Genomic DNA, 7,847 nt, shown 5'->3' on the forward strand with positions numbered 1-7,847 from the left:
GCTGGGATTACAGATGTGCGCCACCATGCCCAGCATGTCTATTCTTTCTCGATCATCTCAACAGTGTATACATAGGATAGCTAACACAGTTGTCATCTCAACAGTGTATACATAGGATAGCTAACACAGTTGTACTACTGACTTTTATTGCTCTATTGAAAGGAACGGTTAGTGTTTAGGTACACGATCAATCTTACACATCTATATTTGTTTATCTGAGTATCCAAATTGCAGATATCAATGTGTAATACAACAACCATTGTTAATTTCCTACCACCTTGTGTGAGATCCTGTATTGCTTGTTTTGTGTTATTTTCTAAATGTATGTGTGTTTGTTAAGATGTTTTCGTTCTTTTATCTTTAAAATTGAAAAAAAAACAAAAAACCACAATTCTTTTTATGGTGATTTTTCTACCGTTAATGATTTTAGTAGAACTGACGTAGATCTGAAGTTGCCCATTCCACTGCCGCTAAATGATGTGGACAAGAATAAAATGAGGCCCTGGTGACCCAGAGGCCTGAATGAAGTAAATCCTGTATCAATGAAAATCCGCCTCCAAAGGATGGAATCCACTGAAGGTGGAGAAAAGGAGCCTGTACTCCAGCTTCGGCTTCCTGAGGGACCCTGTCAGGTCCCCCAAAGTGTCTTCAAGTGGGTCTTTGAAGAAGTCAAGTAAAAACAGATCCTTACCACCAAAAATCTCCCTGAAGACACCATGTGGGTCCCGGAATGCAAAGCCAAACTCACATGGACTGTGGAAATGGCATCACTTCCTCCTCCACCACTGAATCCTTTTTTGCCATATTCTTCTGGGGTGTCTCATTTTTTTAGCATCTGATAACATATCATATGCTTCAAATACTTGATTGAATTTTCACTCTGCTTCTTCTTTATTCTCAGGATTTTTGTCTGGATGTCACTTCAGGGTCAGTTTTGAGATGCCTTCTTGATGTCTTTGGGTGAGGCACATCTCTGCACAGCCAGAACTGCACAGTAACCCACCATGCTTTGACAGGCTGTTGGAATAAGGACGCAGATGTCCATCTGTGAGGACACAGATGACCAGCAGTGCAAAGAAGGGAGGTAGGGGCTGGTGGGTCCTCATGATTTTCTTTCTCTCTAACTTTCTTTTGCTCAAAGCCAAAAACTACACACCAACCCCATCCTGATGGTGCCAAGGACACAGTGATGACCAAAACACACAAGGATCTTGGCCCTCTCGGAGCCCATGCCCTGATGGGGAGAGACCAACACCAACCAGGGAGCTTAGTAATCGAGCCAGTGACGTAAGGAGGTGACACATGCTGAGAGAAAACAGCAAAAGCAGAGCAGGGCAAAGAAAGTGGGTGCTTCTTCTCTCCCCCATCCTGTGAGAGGGGAAATTCTGAGGTTATCAAATCATTGTGCGGAAATGGGCTACAAGTGGCAGTCATGTCAGAGACTGGCTAGATGTTCATCACCTCTTCCAGAAACACACTTCCCAGCCTCTCTTGCAGCTAAGGATGGCCGTGTGACCCAATTCCTGTCTATAGGCTATGAGGCCTCTTTTACACCTAAGCCCTAAATGCACACCACCCTTTCATGCCTGCCCTTCACAACCCCATCAAGCCCTGTTCTCTCTCCATCTGTGAACTGAACAGAGAGGACCCTGAAGACCTGGAGAAGGTTGTGACCACCAGGCGAAAGGGATCTGGGCCCCTGAAACTGCATAGGGAGGTGATCCCCATAGCCTACTTGATTAGACTTTACATGGTGGTGCTGGCTTACCACGGGGCTTGAAGACAAATGGGTGGCTTGAAAGCCATTGCAGGTAGAAAATAAAAGCTAAGGCATTTAGAGAATTACTTAAAGATTTCTCAAAGCCATGATCTGCTCTTTTCTTACCTTCTGCCACCCATCTCCTTCCAAATTCCTCCCATTCATCCATTTTTTATTAGTTACTATCCCCTCACTGGGACAAAATACCTGACACCCACAACTTATAGGAGGAAAGGTTTATTTTGACTTATGGTTTTAGAGGGCTCAGACCATGCATGGTCAGCTGGCTCCAAGGCACAGTCACTGGCTCCAAGGCACAAGGCCCAGCGAACGCATCTGCCAGAAGACACCTGCTCAACTCATGGCAGCCAATAAGCAGAAAGACAAGGGAGAAGCCAAGGATAAGAATACACCCTAATTCATGAAGTTGGCAGACTCTGGAACGTGCAGTCCAGCTATACCATCATACTAGTCAAACTTGCTTACCAGTGACTGTTGTCACAAGGAGCTAGCATGTCCCATGTGAGTGGTCTCATTGGCAGGAAATACATCTCATCCAGACCCTAGCTATAAGGGAGTCCAGAAAAGGTAGTTTTAGTCCCTTAGCCTCTGCAACTAAGAGGACGTCAGAACAAATGTCAAGTGCTGGTGGATAATGTCTAGTCCATTGGTGCTGGGCACACATTTTAAAATGTAATGGCCAATGCTTACTTGATATGTTATTAAGCATGGTAAACAGTGGGTGCTATACCATGGACTCATCTGCATAATTTTTCTTGTGCCTGAATTCAAAAAGAAAAAAAGGAAGGTGCTTGTCAATGACCTATTTAAGATGAATTAGAATATACTGGGCTTGCTTCTGGCTTCAGAGCCATTGCTATGGCTGCTCCCTCGGGCAGCAACTCTTCCCTGGAGAATACCACGCTCTTCACTTCTCTCCCTAGGGTATAACTGTCACCCAACCCTGCTCCACTTGCCTTTTCTGTATAAGACATATCATCTCATATACTATATAATATACACATTTATTATGATCCTTTTTATTATATTTTTCCCCTGCTAAAAGTATCCTCCATAAAATTTTTGTCTGCTTTTGTTTACTGACACATCTAAGAGCATACAATAGTGCTTGGCACCCAGTTGTTACTCAATAAATATATACTAAATTAACAAATGTATACACAGAGAATGTGGCAGCAACTTGATTCCAAGGTCTATAGAAAAACAAGTGAACTATGTCTCATTAAATAAGCATTGGCTCTCCAATGTGTTAACATTCCAACACGGCTCCTCTGTGATAATGTTCCAGTGACACATTTGGGGATATACTGCTCTTCAGAACTATTTTAGAGGTAAAAACAGCCAGGTGTGGTGGTGCACACCTGTAATCCCAGTACTTGGGAGGCTGAGGCAGGAGGATCTCTGTTAATTCCAGGCCAACTTGGGCTACATAGTGAGACCCTGTTTCAGAAAGAACGAAAGAAAGAGAGAGAGAAGAGAGAGGGAGAGAGAGGAAGGAAGGAAAGAAGGAATGAAGGAAGGAAGAAAGGAAGGAAGGAAGGAAGGAAGGAAGGAAGGAAGGAAGGAAGGAAGGAAGGAAGGAAGGAAGATTAAAAACACATGTTACGAATGATGCACTCCTGGCTCCTGCTGACATCATAAACTAACAAGGTTGGCTACCTCTCCCGCATCAAAACCTTGCACTAGGAATAAATACCACAGAAAGCTAACATGGGAGTGGAATGGCAGTGGCCAGAAGGAAATGAAAATACGCTAAAGTGCTGTTTTACTGGATGTTGATAAGCTTTAGAAATTGACAGGAGAAATTAACATGAATATGAATCATAATAATTACGGGTAACCATTAAAGAAAGCAAAAGATTATAATTTGTGGCGAGATTAGAAGAAGAAGGGTTAATTGCATTAAAGGTAGAAGTGGGGGAGAACCAAAAATAAAGTGCAGGGTTCCACTGTAGACAACAGAGTCCATGCAGCAGATATGAACAGGACAGGTTGACCACAGGGATTAGATGGGTTTCACACTTGCTGGAAAGGCCTAAGCCCGAATCCCACTGCAAACTGGCCAGGCAGGAGAGCTTCTGCGACTGCCACTGACGCAGGGCTCTCAGTGCCCAGGTTGCAGCCGGGAAAGCTGCCAAGGCCTGAAGCCTGAAGCCTCTTGTGCTCTGCTCAGCACCAAGAAGCCAAGAAAGGGCCTGGCACAAGGACGTCCACTGCAGCTGCTGTAAGAGAACCAAAACGCTTCTGCCACCAGAACAGCCTCACGGACACCTCCATGGACACCCCCACTGGCGCTCAACTCACCTTCCCCTGCAGGTTTGTCTGTATCTTCTTGACAGAAGTCAGGTGAAGTGGACATTCTAGCTGCATAAGCACCTGGAAATGGCATTTCTCATCCTTCAGCCTCCATGGTACAAAAAACCATGATGGCTAGGCATGGGGGTGCACGCCCGCAGTCCCAGCGCTCTGGAAGCCTGAGGCACAAGGATCACAAGTTTGAGTTCCGCCTGGGTGACTCAGTGGCTTAGCAAGACCTTGTCTCAAAATAAAAGAGGGGCTGGGGGTGTGGCCCCCAGGCTCAATCCCCAGTATCAAAAGAAGGAGGAGGAGGAAGAGGAGGGGAAGCCAGGGTAGAAGAGGCTCAGAGGGCGCTGCATAGGACTGGCAGGCAGTATTTGCCACAGGCTACTCCTTACTGACTCAGCCTCCATTTCCACCCTACCTTCCCTTCTTATACTTCCTCAAAACCACCACAAAATGTTCCCGCCCCATATAAATTAAATGTATGTGAGCTGAACAAGAACAGCCTTATTCTCTCCTCCGAGAGGGGCGTCCAAAGCCCCAGCAGTTACTGCATCCAGCTCCTGCTCCGGGGAGTCAGAGTGATTTCATTTCTCCTCTCATCTAATCTTATCCTATCTTAGTGTTCTATGTGATGTACTAAATTGAAAAGTCTAGCACTAATAAACTCCCCTATGCGAAATGGTAGAGGATGAAATCAGGACAATTAGCTACATCTGCAAAGTATCTGCATGGCATAGTACAGAAGAGAGAATGTATAGCTAAGTGCTCATTTCTTCCACAGGTCTGGAGGCATTTATATCTTTCCTTGACCACTTATTCCCTTGTCCCTTTGGCCCCAGGTTGTCCTTCTCATATTTGGTTGCTGTCACCTTCTATTCACTTTTACCAGCAGCCATGGAATTAGAAGGCACCCAGAGGACTTCAGGGGATCTGGAAACATACTTCTCCTCCTTCTCACTGTGAAGCAGCTACTGTATTTGACAACCAGAATCAATTACTGCAGCCAGTGCAGAATTTATCCCATCCCCCCCACCTCTTTCTGCTCATCTGGCACGAGAAGTCTGAAACAGGCAGATGTGTGTCTCAGCTTCTGAATCAGCAGCGCCTCTGTGTTGTATTGTGTGGAAACATTATTTCTTTGGATCCTTGAACCTCCAAACTAGTAGAGACAAAGGTTTCAGGGAAGGAAAGAAAATACCTGACACACACAGTTTAAAGGGGGAGATGTTGGCTCACGGTTTCAGAGGTTCTAGTTCATGGTCCACTCACTCCAGGGCAGAAACATCATGGTGGAAAGGTGTGGTGGAAGACAGTTTTTCACCTCATGGCAACCAGGAGGCAGAGATCAAGGGAAGAACCAGAGAGGAGGGGAGCAGAGACAGAACATACCTTTCAAAGTCACGTATCTAGAGACCAAACTGGGCCCTCCCTCCTAACAGCGCACCCAGCTATGAATTCATGAAGGGATTAATCCACTCATGAGATTAACAGCCTCATGGCCCTGTCCCCTCTCTAAGCCCCACCTCTGAATATTCCTGCACTGGGACTCAAGCCCTCAAAACATGAGTCTTTGGGTGATGCTTCATATTTAAACCATTACAAAGAGAAAATTATCCAGCCTAAGAGTCTCTGGCCTACCAACTCTGATAAAGAGAAACATGGTCTCAAGCGCAGGCCAAATCCTTTGTTTCAGATGCATATGAGGTTGTCCCTCAGATGACACTAACCAGGTCCCAACAGACCATGTCAGAAAACCCTAAAGCTAGATGATTCTGGTCATGGAGGCATGTAACAAGACCACTGAATCTCATGCTCACCTGGCAAATTCTTTACTTCTTTTGCTGAAAACAATGAGGTTTCTGACCAAAATCAATGCTGTCTGGACTGCTGTGATTATTAAAAGGCATTCAGTGAACCTTCCCCCCTCTCCCCACCCCCAGTACCAGGAATCGAACTCACGACCTTGCGCTTGCCAGGCAGGCACTGTGCCGCTGAGCTAAATCCCCAGCCCCTGGCATTCAGTAAATCTATCTATGATGTTTCTGGGAGAAGCACGGCAGACAGAAGCAAAGCCATAGTTGAATGAACATCTATTCCAGTGAAGATCAATCTATGCAACCTCTATAGTGAAAGGAATCCAGTACAAGCAGCCTGCCACCAGATGGCAGGCTGGTCCTTTCATGATGGGTACCATATTGGAAGCTCAGAGCCATTGCTTTTGACAGCTGGGCTCTCAGCAGTGACAGAAAGACTAAGGCAGAGATTGCTAATAGAGATTCAGTATCCACTGTCCTCTCCATAGTAATAGAAGCCTCGTTTTATTCATTGGAAACATAAGTGGAGTTTCACCTTTTTTTCACCTTTCCACCATATTCCCTTCTTCCCGCTTGGAATGAGACCATAAGAACCATGTTGGAGCTTGAGCTGATAAACTCGAAGACGGAAATGACAAGGTAAGGAAGTGGAAACTGGGTCTCTGACAACTAAGAAGTTACTATACCAGTTGTAGATCAAGAGGCAGATAAAAATGTATCTGATTTAAACCACTATTATTCTCTTCCTGTGAGAGGTCTGAGGTGACCTGTGAAAATGGTTCACTACTCTCTTGACCCAGAAAACCCCACAACATCATGCAAATCAAGAGGTTCAAATCTTTGTGTTCACTTTAAGAATCCCCTTGAAACTGCCCAGGCCCTCAAGGGTCAGCATATCCTAAAGGCCACCACATATCTGAAGGATATCACATTAAAGAAGCAATGTGTGCCATTCTGGCATTACAATCGTGAAGTTTGTATGCCCAGTTTGTATGTCCAGGCCAAACAGTGAGGCTGGACACAGGGTCAGGAGCCCAAAAACAATGCTGAATTTTTGCTGCACATGCTTAAAAATTCAGAGAGTAATGATGAACTTAAGGGTTTAGATGTAGATTCTCTGGTCATTGAACATATCCAGGTGAACAAAGCACCCAAGATGCATCACGGTATTACACAGCTCATGGCCAGATTAACCCGTACATGAGCTCCCCCTCCTACTTTGAGATGACCCTTACTGAAAAGGAACAAATTGTTCCTAAACCAGAAGAGAAAGTTGCACAGAAGAAAAAGATACCCCAGAAGAAACTGAAGAAACAAAAACTTATGGCATGGGAATAAATTAAGCATAAAATAAGTGCAAATAAAAGAAAAAAATAAATAAGTAAACCACTGTTTCTTTAAGTTTTCTATAATTTAAGTCAACTCCAATTATAACTGATACATAGAGTAAATAAGAAGGCAAGGGGAGGGGCTGGGGAGTTAGCTCAGTGGCAAAGCACCTGCCTGACAAGCACAAGGTCGTGAGTTCGATTCCCAGTACCAGAAAAAAAAAAAAGAAGGCAAGGGGGAAGTCAGAAATATAGCAATAATTACAATAAGTATAAATGGATTGATTATCTGATCAAAAGACAGAGAGTTCCAAAAGAAAATAATATATCATTTATAACACAATCACTTATGAAAAGATATAGATACAAAGATTAAAAATATGGAAACAGTTATCTTGGGACCCATGGAGTCCATGAACTTGGAAGGAAAAATATGCTTTTATTTCACTAACTGCTACTTAAAACTTACCCTCCCTCTCATTTATAAATGGGGATAACAAATCCATATTATTAGCAGTACCTGTGAATTTAATGTCAATATAATTTATAATCATATTCATATCACTTTATTGCAATGTCTCCAAATATCTTTTACTACTATCATTGCTTCAAAATCACAAT

The 7,847-nt window shown here is 44.0% G+C and overlaps 1 long non-coding RNA gene and 2 pseudogenes across 1 annotated transcript in view; 1 reads left to right on the top strand and 2 right to left on the bottom strand.

The window, feature by feature from the left end:
* Nucleotides 1–368: 368 nt before the first annotated feature.
* Nucleotides 369–1,012, bottom strand: LOC102010970 (annotated as a pseudogene).
* Nucleotides 1,013–2,266: 1,254 nt separating this feature from the next.
* Nucleotides 2,267–7,847, bottom strand: part of LOC106146309 — a 13,775-nt gene continuing 8,194 nt past the window's right edge. The window contains exons 2-3 of the long non-coding RNA XR_001236096.1: nt 4,085–4,254; nt 2,267–2,326 (exon numbers count right to left, since the gene is read on the bottom strand). This is a non-coding gene — a long non-coding RNA (uncharacterized LOC106146309). The remainder of the gene's footprint in view (nt 2,327–4,084; nt 4,255–7,847) is intronic.
* Nucleotides 6,433–7,316, top strand: LOC102019883 (annotated as a pseudogene).

Source organism: Chinchilla lanigera, unplaced genomic scaffold, assembly GCF_000276665.1.
Source record: "Chinchilla lanigera isolate Chin_1 unplaced genomic scaffold, ChiLan1.0 scaffold00051, whole genome shotgun sequence".
NCBI classification, from domain to species: Eukaryota; Metazoa; Chordata; class Mammalia; order Rodentia; family Chinchillidae; genus Chinchilla; species Chinchilla lanigera.